The sequence below is a fragment of the Sycon ciliatum genome, chromosome 12 (genome assembly GCF_964019385.1).
Source record: "Sycon ciliatum chromosome 12, ocSycCili1.1, whole genome shotgun sequence".
Lineage (NCBI taxonomy): Eukaryota > Metazoa > Porifera > Calcarea > Leucosolenida > Sycettidae > Sycon > Sycon ciliatum.
The window spans coordinates 9286245-9294607 of record NC_088654.1 but is presented as its reverse complement, the minus strand read 5'-3'; positions in this window follow the sequence as shown (position 1 = coordinate 9294607).

Here is an 8363-nt window from a genome sequence, read left to right as displayed (position 1 = left end):
TCCGAGATAATATCATCCGGTCGACGCTGTATCCATAGGTCAAGTTGACGCTTCCGGTGACCCGCCTTCTGTGGCCATACAGCCAAAAAATGGCACTCCAAGGCAATACGGTTGTCGGAACCAGACCATTTCCTGCGAGGTGGCATACACCAGTTCACTAAAAAACAAGACTAGACCTTCTCTTTGCTGAGACCTACTTCACAAAAATGATGAACGGCTACTAGTAAAGGGATGAGGGTAAACTCAAAAGAATTGGAGCGGGTAGCGCGCTAAGAGGCGGATGGCTACCAGAGCTCCAAAAAGCTGAACCGTCCCCGAGGGGGGTTAATTATTATTATTATTTGAAAGTAGGACGGAGGCAGAAAATATTACAAAAATGTATTATCTACGCATGCACGCAAGAGTCACCACCAGCCAATTAGGACATGTGTCAAAGTATTGAACGTTTTCGTTCCCTTCTTGTCAAAATACTACAGGGAATGATGGAAATAGGCTAAAAGACTACAACTATAAGGAAAAGAAGTTCAGAAATATATCACTCCAATTATGTGTAGAAGTGACACGAAAAAATAGATGTGAAGAATCAAGAAAACAGCATGCAAATCCAATAAGTGACAAAAACGTAGTGACAAGAAAAAGAGAGAAATATCAAGAGATCTATTTCGCACCTTCACGACGAACAGTGCCAAACAACTGCAAAGACAACACATTCTCCTTCTGAACACAAAGCTCAGGGTCACTGTTCCCTGGGTTTGCTCCCCACACCGGAGCTCGCGCTATTCCGCCGACTTTACTTGACTGACTCACGACTGCCATCCAGAGCACACGAGAAGTCCATCGAACCTTCGACTTACAAGTCATCGCCGAAGTCGCCACCACTACTTCGTACTGTTGTGCCCAGCGCGGGCTTGCGACTAGTTGGTTTGGAGGTGACAGCGTTGCGAATGACCGAGGGTCCTCGACGTCTGTCTCACCGTCCAGGAGCGACACTGACTCACGCTGCTATCTGGTGTTTACGAGGTGTTTATCGCGCTGGAAACGGAGCGTCTCTGTAAGTTTGTATCCCTGGTGATGTTTGTGCCTGGAGAGCACTATATAAGTGGTGCTCTTCAGGCACAATCTTCCTCAGCCTACTCAAACTCAACTGATGAGTGGTGAATTCCCCGAAACACTGTGTATTGAGCAGGGAGTGGTGTTTTCTTGCAGGTTTGCCGAGTCGAAGGTTCGATGGACTTCTCGTGTGCTCTGGATGGCAGTCGTGAGTCAGTCAAGTGTCAAGTAAAGTCGGCGGAATAGCGCGAGCTCCGGTGTGGGGAGCAAACCCTTTATTATTATTATTATTATTCGCAGATTGAGTATTTCGCTCCTGTTCTTGTAGCAGTTGAGCACTCTTGCGTGGGGTAGTGCCTTTGCTGTTTGCGTTATGCAGAGCTCACTAACTTGTCAGTTTGAGCACTCTGGCAAGGTACGTTCGGGCCTGATTGGAAATTTTTATTTTCATTGCTATCAGGTTCGGCCTCGTTTTGTCTGTGCTGCGCTGATGAGTTCAAAAAGAACGAAACAGCATGCTGTCCGCAGATTGAGTATTATTATTATTATTATTTCGTTGTCAATATTCGCATGCAACGACGCAAATCCACACAACTCAGTAGACACTTCCTTTCTATCAAACGTTTTCTTTCCCTTCTCTTCAGGATAGTACAGGGAATGTTGAAAACCTGGAATAACACATAACTATAATTTAGAAAAATAGAGAAAAAGTCAACACTTCAACATAGGCGATAAAATGGCTAAAGTGTTAAAAACTCGAAAACAAAAGCTTCAAGTTGTAGACAAACTCATTGAACACATCCAGGAACCCTTGTCACACTTTCACGAGGTGTGACACCAAACAACTGCAACGATAACACATTCTCCTTCTGTACACATAGTTCTGGATCTAGTTTACGAATATACAGAGCTTCTTTTTTTCGTCGGGAAGTGCTAACTAATTATCGTGAGTTGTATAGTGATGATATCTTTTCGGTTTTAACTCGTGGAAGGTCTAAGTTGCATCTTGCTGTGTTAGAAGCTCTGTATATTTGTAAACTAGATCCAGAACTATGTGTACAGAAGGATAATGTGTTATCGTTGCAGTTGTTTGGTGTCACACCTCGTGAAAGTGTAACAAGCTTTCCTTGATGTGTTCAACGTGTTTGTCTACAATAGACCAATCCCGAAAAGATTGTCTGGGTTCGTGAAAGGGGGCACGCGTGCAAGCCAGCACGTGTGAAGTGCATCGTTTTGTATTCAGTTTGTGTGTGTCAGCTCATGGCGGAGGAGAGAGAGACTTATGCTCGCCGAGCTGAAGCTAAAGGATTTGATGGAGTCCTGCCAGCAGCTAGTCAAAGGACCTTCGGTACCTTAGGCAGACCCTGACGGAGTTTGGAGGCCAGATAGCTCTCGGTGAGGAGAGAAACATTCGCGTGGCGATCGACTCTCCGTAAAAAATGCAAGCTACATAGCGCCGACATACTGCAACAGCTACGATTTCAGCTAACTTCTCGATCTGCTGCTTCACAAAGTTCAACTATATACAAGTCCTGACTGTTGTAGTCTGAAGCTGGAGTCTCATCGCCCACCTACAGGTAGCTTTTGGAGCTGATGGATTTCCCGACTTGGACTCCTTCCGCAAACTCTCGCAACATTACTACAGTGTATGCTGTGTTTCCGCACGCTCGTGTCGACATGTCACATACTGTACATGTACCAGGTCGCGGAGGAGCTTGACGACCTCCGCTGACGCCAGGTTTCCGAAATACTGCCGTCGTCTTCGTTGATGTCGCTGGTGACATTCTCCCCTTGCAGGACGTGCACATAGTTGTCGTCCCGGGGGTAAAGACTATGTTGTCTTTCGAAATAGTTCTTCATCTCGCTCGCGCGAATGATGTTTCTCATCATGAACTCGTTCCGACGGTGTGACACGGCGATGGTCTTTGGCGGGGCACTGGCTTGGCGAAAACGATATCTTCTTGTGCAATATAACATTGATCGGCTGCAGATGAGTACAGTCACTTCGTGGTTGGTCCTATAGGAGGGCAGCTGCCAGGAAAGAGGCAGGACTCATCGAAGACGAAGCGCTCGCAACAAACAATAGCACTCGAAATATCTCGTAAGATTTAGGGCCTATCGCTTTGAGCCACAGCGCTCACAGCCTTGCCTACTTCATCAAAGTGAGCTCTACATGTTCGTTGACCTCTTCACACTACACAGAAGAGCGAAACAAGGATTATGTCTTAGCATTTCAACTCCAACAGCAGACCATTACCAGTGCGAGAGAGAAAACTACAAAGGGCTTCGCTTTCTGTCGCATCGTCTCTCTTGCATGCAACTAACGAGAAAATCGTGTACTTACCCTCGCATTCACACGCGAACTATCAAACACGTCCTGTGCCGCATGCTGATCAGGTAGTGCCAAGTATGTGTTGTACAGTGTACTCTCAGTTGACATGCCCCCTTTCGAACCCAGACAATCTTTTCGGGATTGGTCTATTTGCAGCTTTTGTTTTTGAGTTTTTAACACTTAAGCCATTTTATCGCCTATGTTGAAGTGTTGACTATTTCTCTATTTTTCCGCAGATTGAGTATCTCTATTTTTCTATATAGTTATGTGTTTTTCCAAGTTTCCATTATTCCCTTTACTATCCTGAAGAGAAGGGAAAGAAAACGTTTGATAGAAAGGAAGTGTCTACTGAATTGTGTGGATTTGCGTCGTTGCATGCGAATATTGATTACGAAACTGTTTTTCCACCTCCTCCAAACTAAAGTTTGAATTATTATAATTATTATTATTATTAAGAGAGCATGTCTGAGAAAACCAGAACATATGTGCAAGTCGATCTCTCAGATTTCGCTCAAATTTTGCAGGTAAGTTTGCTTTGGGGTGTAGATCGACATTCCAAAGCCCGCACAAAATCTTTTGAAGGGAACCATGAAATTGGCATACCCCTCAATATTGGCCCAATATTGGCACGATTTATGGGTCTACAAACGAGCCACGGCACAGCGTACAAGAACAAGCTACGAACAAAACTCCATCAAGCCATCATTACCTCACCTTAGAAGAGTTCTTGGGGCAGCACCACTTAGCCACGCCAGCATCCCAGAAGACGAGGGAAATCATCTCTTGACGCCACAAATGATCGTCTTGAAAATAGCCAAATTACAAGCGCTGATAAAACAGCGAGCTACGTCCTCAATTAGCAAACACTATACACCGGCAGATAGTAGAACACCTCTTCTAGCACTGAGGACATGTCCCCCATCATCCTTTTGGGGTTTTCTTGAAATAAACAATTTTGAATTTTTCCACTCGACCATTCTGAAATACGTCCAAACTCATACCTGCGCAGGAAAGCTCGCCCCTCCGCGACGTCTAGTCAGCAATTTCTACTCCAACACCACTCCCAACGCTGCAGAACAAAGTGTATTGTTGACTCTGACAAGGAAAAGCAGCGGTGATCACTTGTCACTCCAAACGACAAGCTTCTCCTTGCGCCACCAACATTTTTCGTTGCAACAGTTGATGCAAAAGTGACTGAATTTTTGCGTGTAGTTTTTGGATTTTACTGCAAGAGGAATGATGAAATCACGTGCCTCGTGACACAAGAATGCCAGGTCTCGTAGATCACGGTTCAGCAGTTGTCCCGAGTCACCTTGATCAAGCGCTCCTGCACTTACATGGATCACCCGTTGATCTAGATCGGATCAAGTGCATCTTGATGTCCAGCTCAAGAGCACGCATGTCGTGTTGTAGGCCTTCCAGCTGGGACTTTCCCTCTACATGCAGCACAGAGACGGGCGGCGAGTAGGGTCAAATCACGTTTTTCATGACGTAAGAAATCTGCCATGTGGCCGCGCCACATACTTCATGCAACCAGTGTTGGCCGCGCGCTGGTCAACTCCAAACGACCTTGATGGCATGGACCACGCTCATTCCTTGCTGTTGCAGATCTACGTGGCCGTGGATCATCAGCATGTAAGCCAGCCGTAGTTCCTGCTGAACCATGTTCGGGATGAGCGAGGTTAGTGTGAAAAAATGCATCCCTGTTCTTACTGCAAGAGGAAATATCTCCAAGAATTCTTGCCAATGCAAAGTAGCTAGCGTTATAACGATAGTTTCTGCATGTTCTGAGCAGAGCATGCAAGAAATATAATGCATCTTACCTCCTCCCTCATGGTCCGTTTCGAATAGCGCCTCAGGAACGATCGTGATCGTGTGCATTGTGTCGTGTACCAGAAAGCATTATTCTACGTCACGATCCACGTGATTTCTTCATTCCTCTTGCAGTAAAATCCAAAAACTACACGCAAAAATTCAGTCACTTTTGCATCAACTGTTGCAACGAAAAATGTTGGTGGCGCAAGGAGAAGCTTGTCGTTTGGAGTGACAAGTGATCACCGCTGCTTTTCCTTGTCAGAGTCAACAATACACTTTGTTCTGCAGCGTTGGGAGTGGTGTTGGAGTAGAAATTGCTGACTAGACGTCGCGGAGGGGCGAGCTTTCCTGCGCAGGTATGAGTTTGGACGTATTTCAGAATGGTCGAGTGGAAAAATTCAAAATTGTTTATTTCAAGAAAACCCCAAAAGGATGATGGGGGACATGTCCTCAGTGCTAGAAGAGGTGTTCTACTATCTGCCGGTGTATAGTGTTTGCTAATTGAGGACGTAGCTCGCTGTTTTATCAGCGCTTGTAATTTGGCTATTTTCAAGACGATCATTTGTGGCGTCAAGGGATGATTTCCCTCGTCTTCTGGGATGCTGGCGTGGCTAAGTGGTGCTGCCCCAAGAACTCTTCTAAGGTGAGGTAATGATGGCTTGATGGAGTTTTGTCCGTAGCTTGTTCTTGTACGCTGTGCCGTGGCTCGTTTGTAGACCCATAAATCGTGCCAATATTGGGCCAATATTGAGGGGTATGCCAATTTCATGGTTCCCTTCAAAAGATTTTGTGCGGGCTTTGGAATGTCGATCTACACCCCAAAGCAAACGTACCTGCAAAATTTGAGCGAAAACTGAGAGATCGACTTGCACATATGTTCTGGTTTTCTCAGACATGCTCTCTTAAGAGAGCATGTCTGAGAAAACCAGAACATATGTGCAAGTCGATCTCTCAGATTTCGCTCAAATTTTGCAGGTAGGTTTGCTTTGGGGTGTAGATCGACATTCCAAAGCCCGCGCAAAATCTTTTGAAGGGAACCATGAAATTGGCATACCCCTCAATATTGGCCCAATATTGGCACGATTTATGGGTCTACAAACGAGCCACGGCACAGCGTACAAGAACAAGCTACGAACAAAACTCCATCAAGCCAACATTACCTCACCTTAGAAGAGTTCTTGGGGCAGCACTACTTAGCCACGCTAGCATCCCAGAAGACGAGGGCAATCATCCCTTGACGCCACAAATGATCGTCTTGAAAATAGCCAAATTACAAGCGCTGATAAAACAGCGAGCTACGTCCTCAATTAGCAAACACTATACACCGGCAGATAGTAGAACACCTCTTCTAGCACTGAGGACATGTACCCCATCATCCTTTTGGGGTTTTCTTGAAATAAACAATTTTGAATTTTTCCACTCGACCATTCTGAAATACGTCCAAACTCACACCTGCGCAAGAAAGCTCGCCCCTCCGCGACGTCTAGTCAGCAATTTCTACTCCAACACCACTCCCAACGCTGCAGAACAAAGTGTATTGTTGACTTTGACAAGGAAAAGCAGCGGTGATAACTTGTCACTCCAAACGACAAGCTTCTCCTTGCGCCACCAACATTTTTCGTTGCACCAGTTGATGCAAAAGTGACTGAATTTTTGCGTGTAGTTTTTGGATTTTACTGCAAGAGGAATGATGAAATCACGTGCCTCGTGACACAAGAATGCCAGGTCTCGTAGATCACGGTTCAGCAGTTGTTCCGAGTCACCTTGATCAAGCGCTCCTGCACTTACATGGATCACCCGTTGATCTGGATCGGATCAAGTGCATCTTGATGTCCAGCTCAAGAGCACGCATGTCGTGTTGCAGGCCTTCCAGCTGGGACTTTCCCTCAACATGCAGCAGCGAGTAGGGTCAAATCACGTTGTTCATGACGTAAGCAATCTGCCATGTGGGCGCGCCACATACTTCATGCAACCAGTACAGTGTTGGCCGCGCGCTGGTCAACTCCAAGCGACCTTGATGGCATGGACCACGCTCATTCCTTGCATGTTGCTGTTGCAGATCTACGTGGATCATCAGCATGTAAACCAGCCGTAGTTCTTGTTGAACCATGTTCGGGATGAGCGAGGTTAGTGTGAAAAAATGCATCCCTGTTCATACTGCAAGAGGAAATATCTCAAAGAATTCTTGCCAATGCAATACTGCTAGCATTATAACGATAGTTTCTGCATGTTCTGAGCAGAGCATGCAAGAAATGTAATGCATCTTACCTCCTCCCTCATGGTCCGTTTCGAATAGCGCCTCAGGAACGATCATGATCGTGTGCATTGTGTCGTGCACCAGAAAGCATTATTCTACGTCACGATCCACGTGATTTCTTCATTCCTCTTGCAGTAAAATCCAAAAACTACACGCAAAAATTCAGTCACTTTTGCATCAACTGGTGCAACGAAAAATGTTGGTGGCGCAAGGAGAAGCTTGTCGTTTGGAGTGACAAGTGATCACCGCTGCTTTTCCTTGTCAGAGTCAACAATACACTTTGTTCTGCAGCGTTGGGAGTGGTGTTGGAGTAGAAATTGCTGACTAGACGTCGCGGAGGGGCGAGCTTTCCTGCGCAGGTATGAGTTTGGACGTATTTCAGAATGGTCGAGTGGAAAAATTCAAAATTGTTTATTTCAAGAAAACCCCAAAAGGATGATGGGGGACATGTCCTCAGTGCTAGAAGAGGTGTTCTACTATCTGCCGGTGTATAGTGTTTGCTAATTGAGGACGTAGCTCGCTGTTTTATCAGCGCTTGTAATTTGGCTATTTTCAAGACGATCATTTGTGGCGTCAAGGGATGATTGCCCTCGTCTTCTGGGATGCTGGCATGGCTAAGTAGTGCTGCCCCAAGAACTCTTCTAAGGTGAGGTAATGTTGGCTTGATGGAGTTTTGTTCGTAGCTTGTTCTTGCACGCTGTGCCGTGGCTCGTTTGTTGACCCATAAATCGTGCCAATATTGGGCCAATATTGAGGGGTATACCAATTTCATGGTTCCCTTCAAAAGATTTTGCGCGGGCTTTGGAATGTCGATCTACACCCCAAAGCAAACCTACCTGCAAAATTTGAGCGAAATCTGAGAGATCGACTTGCACATATGTTCTGGTTTTCTCAGACATGCTCTCTTAA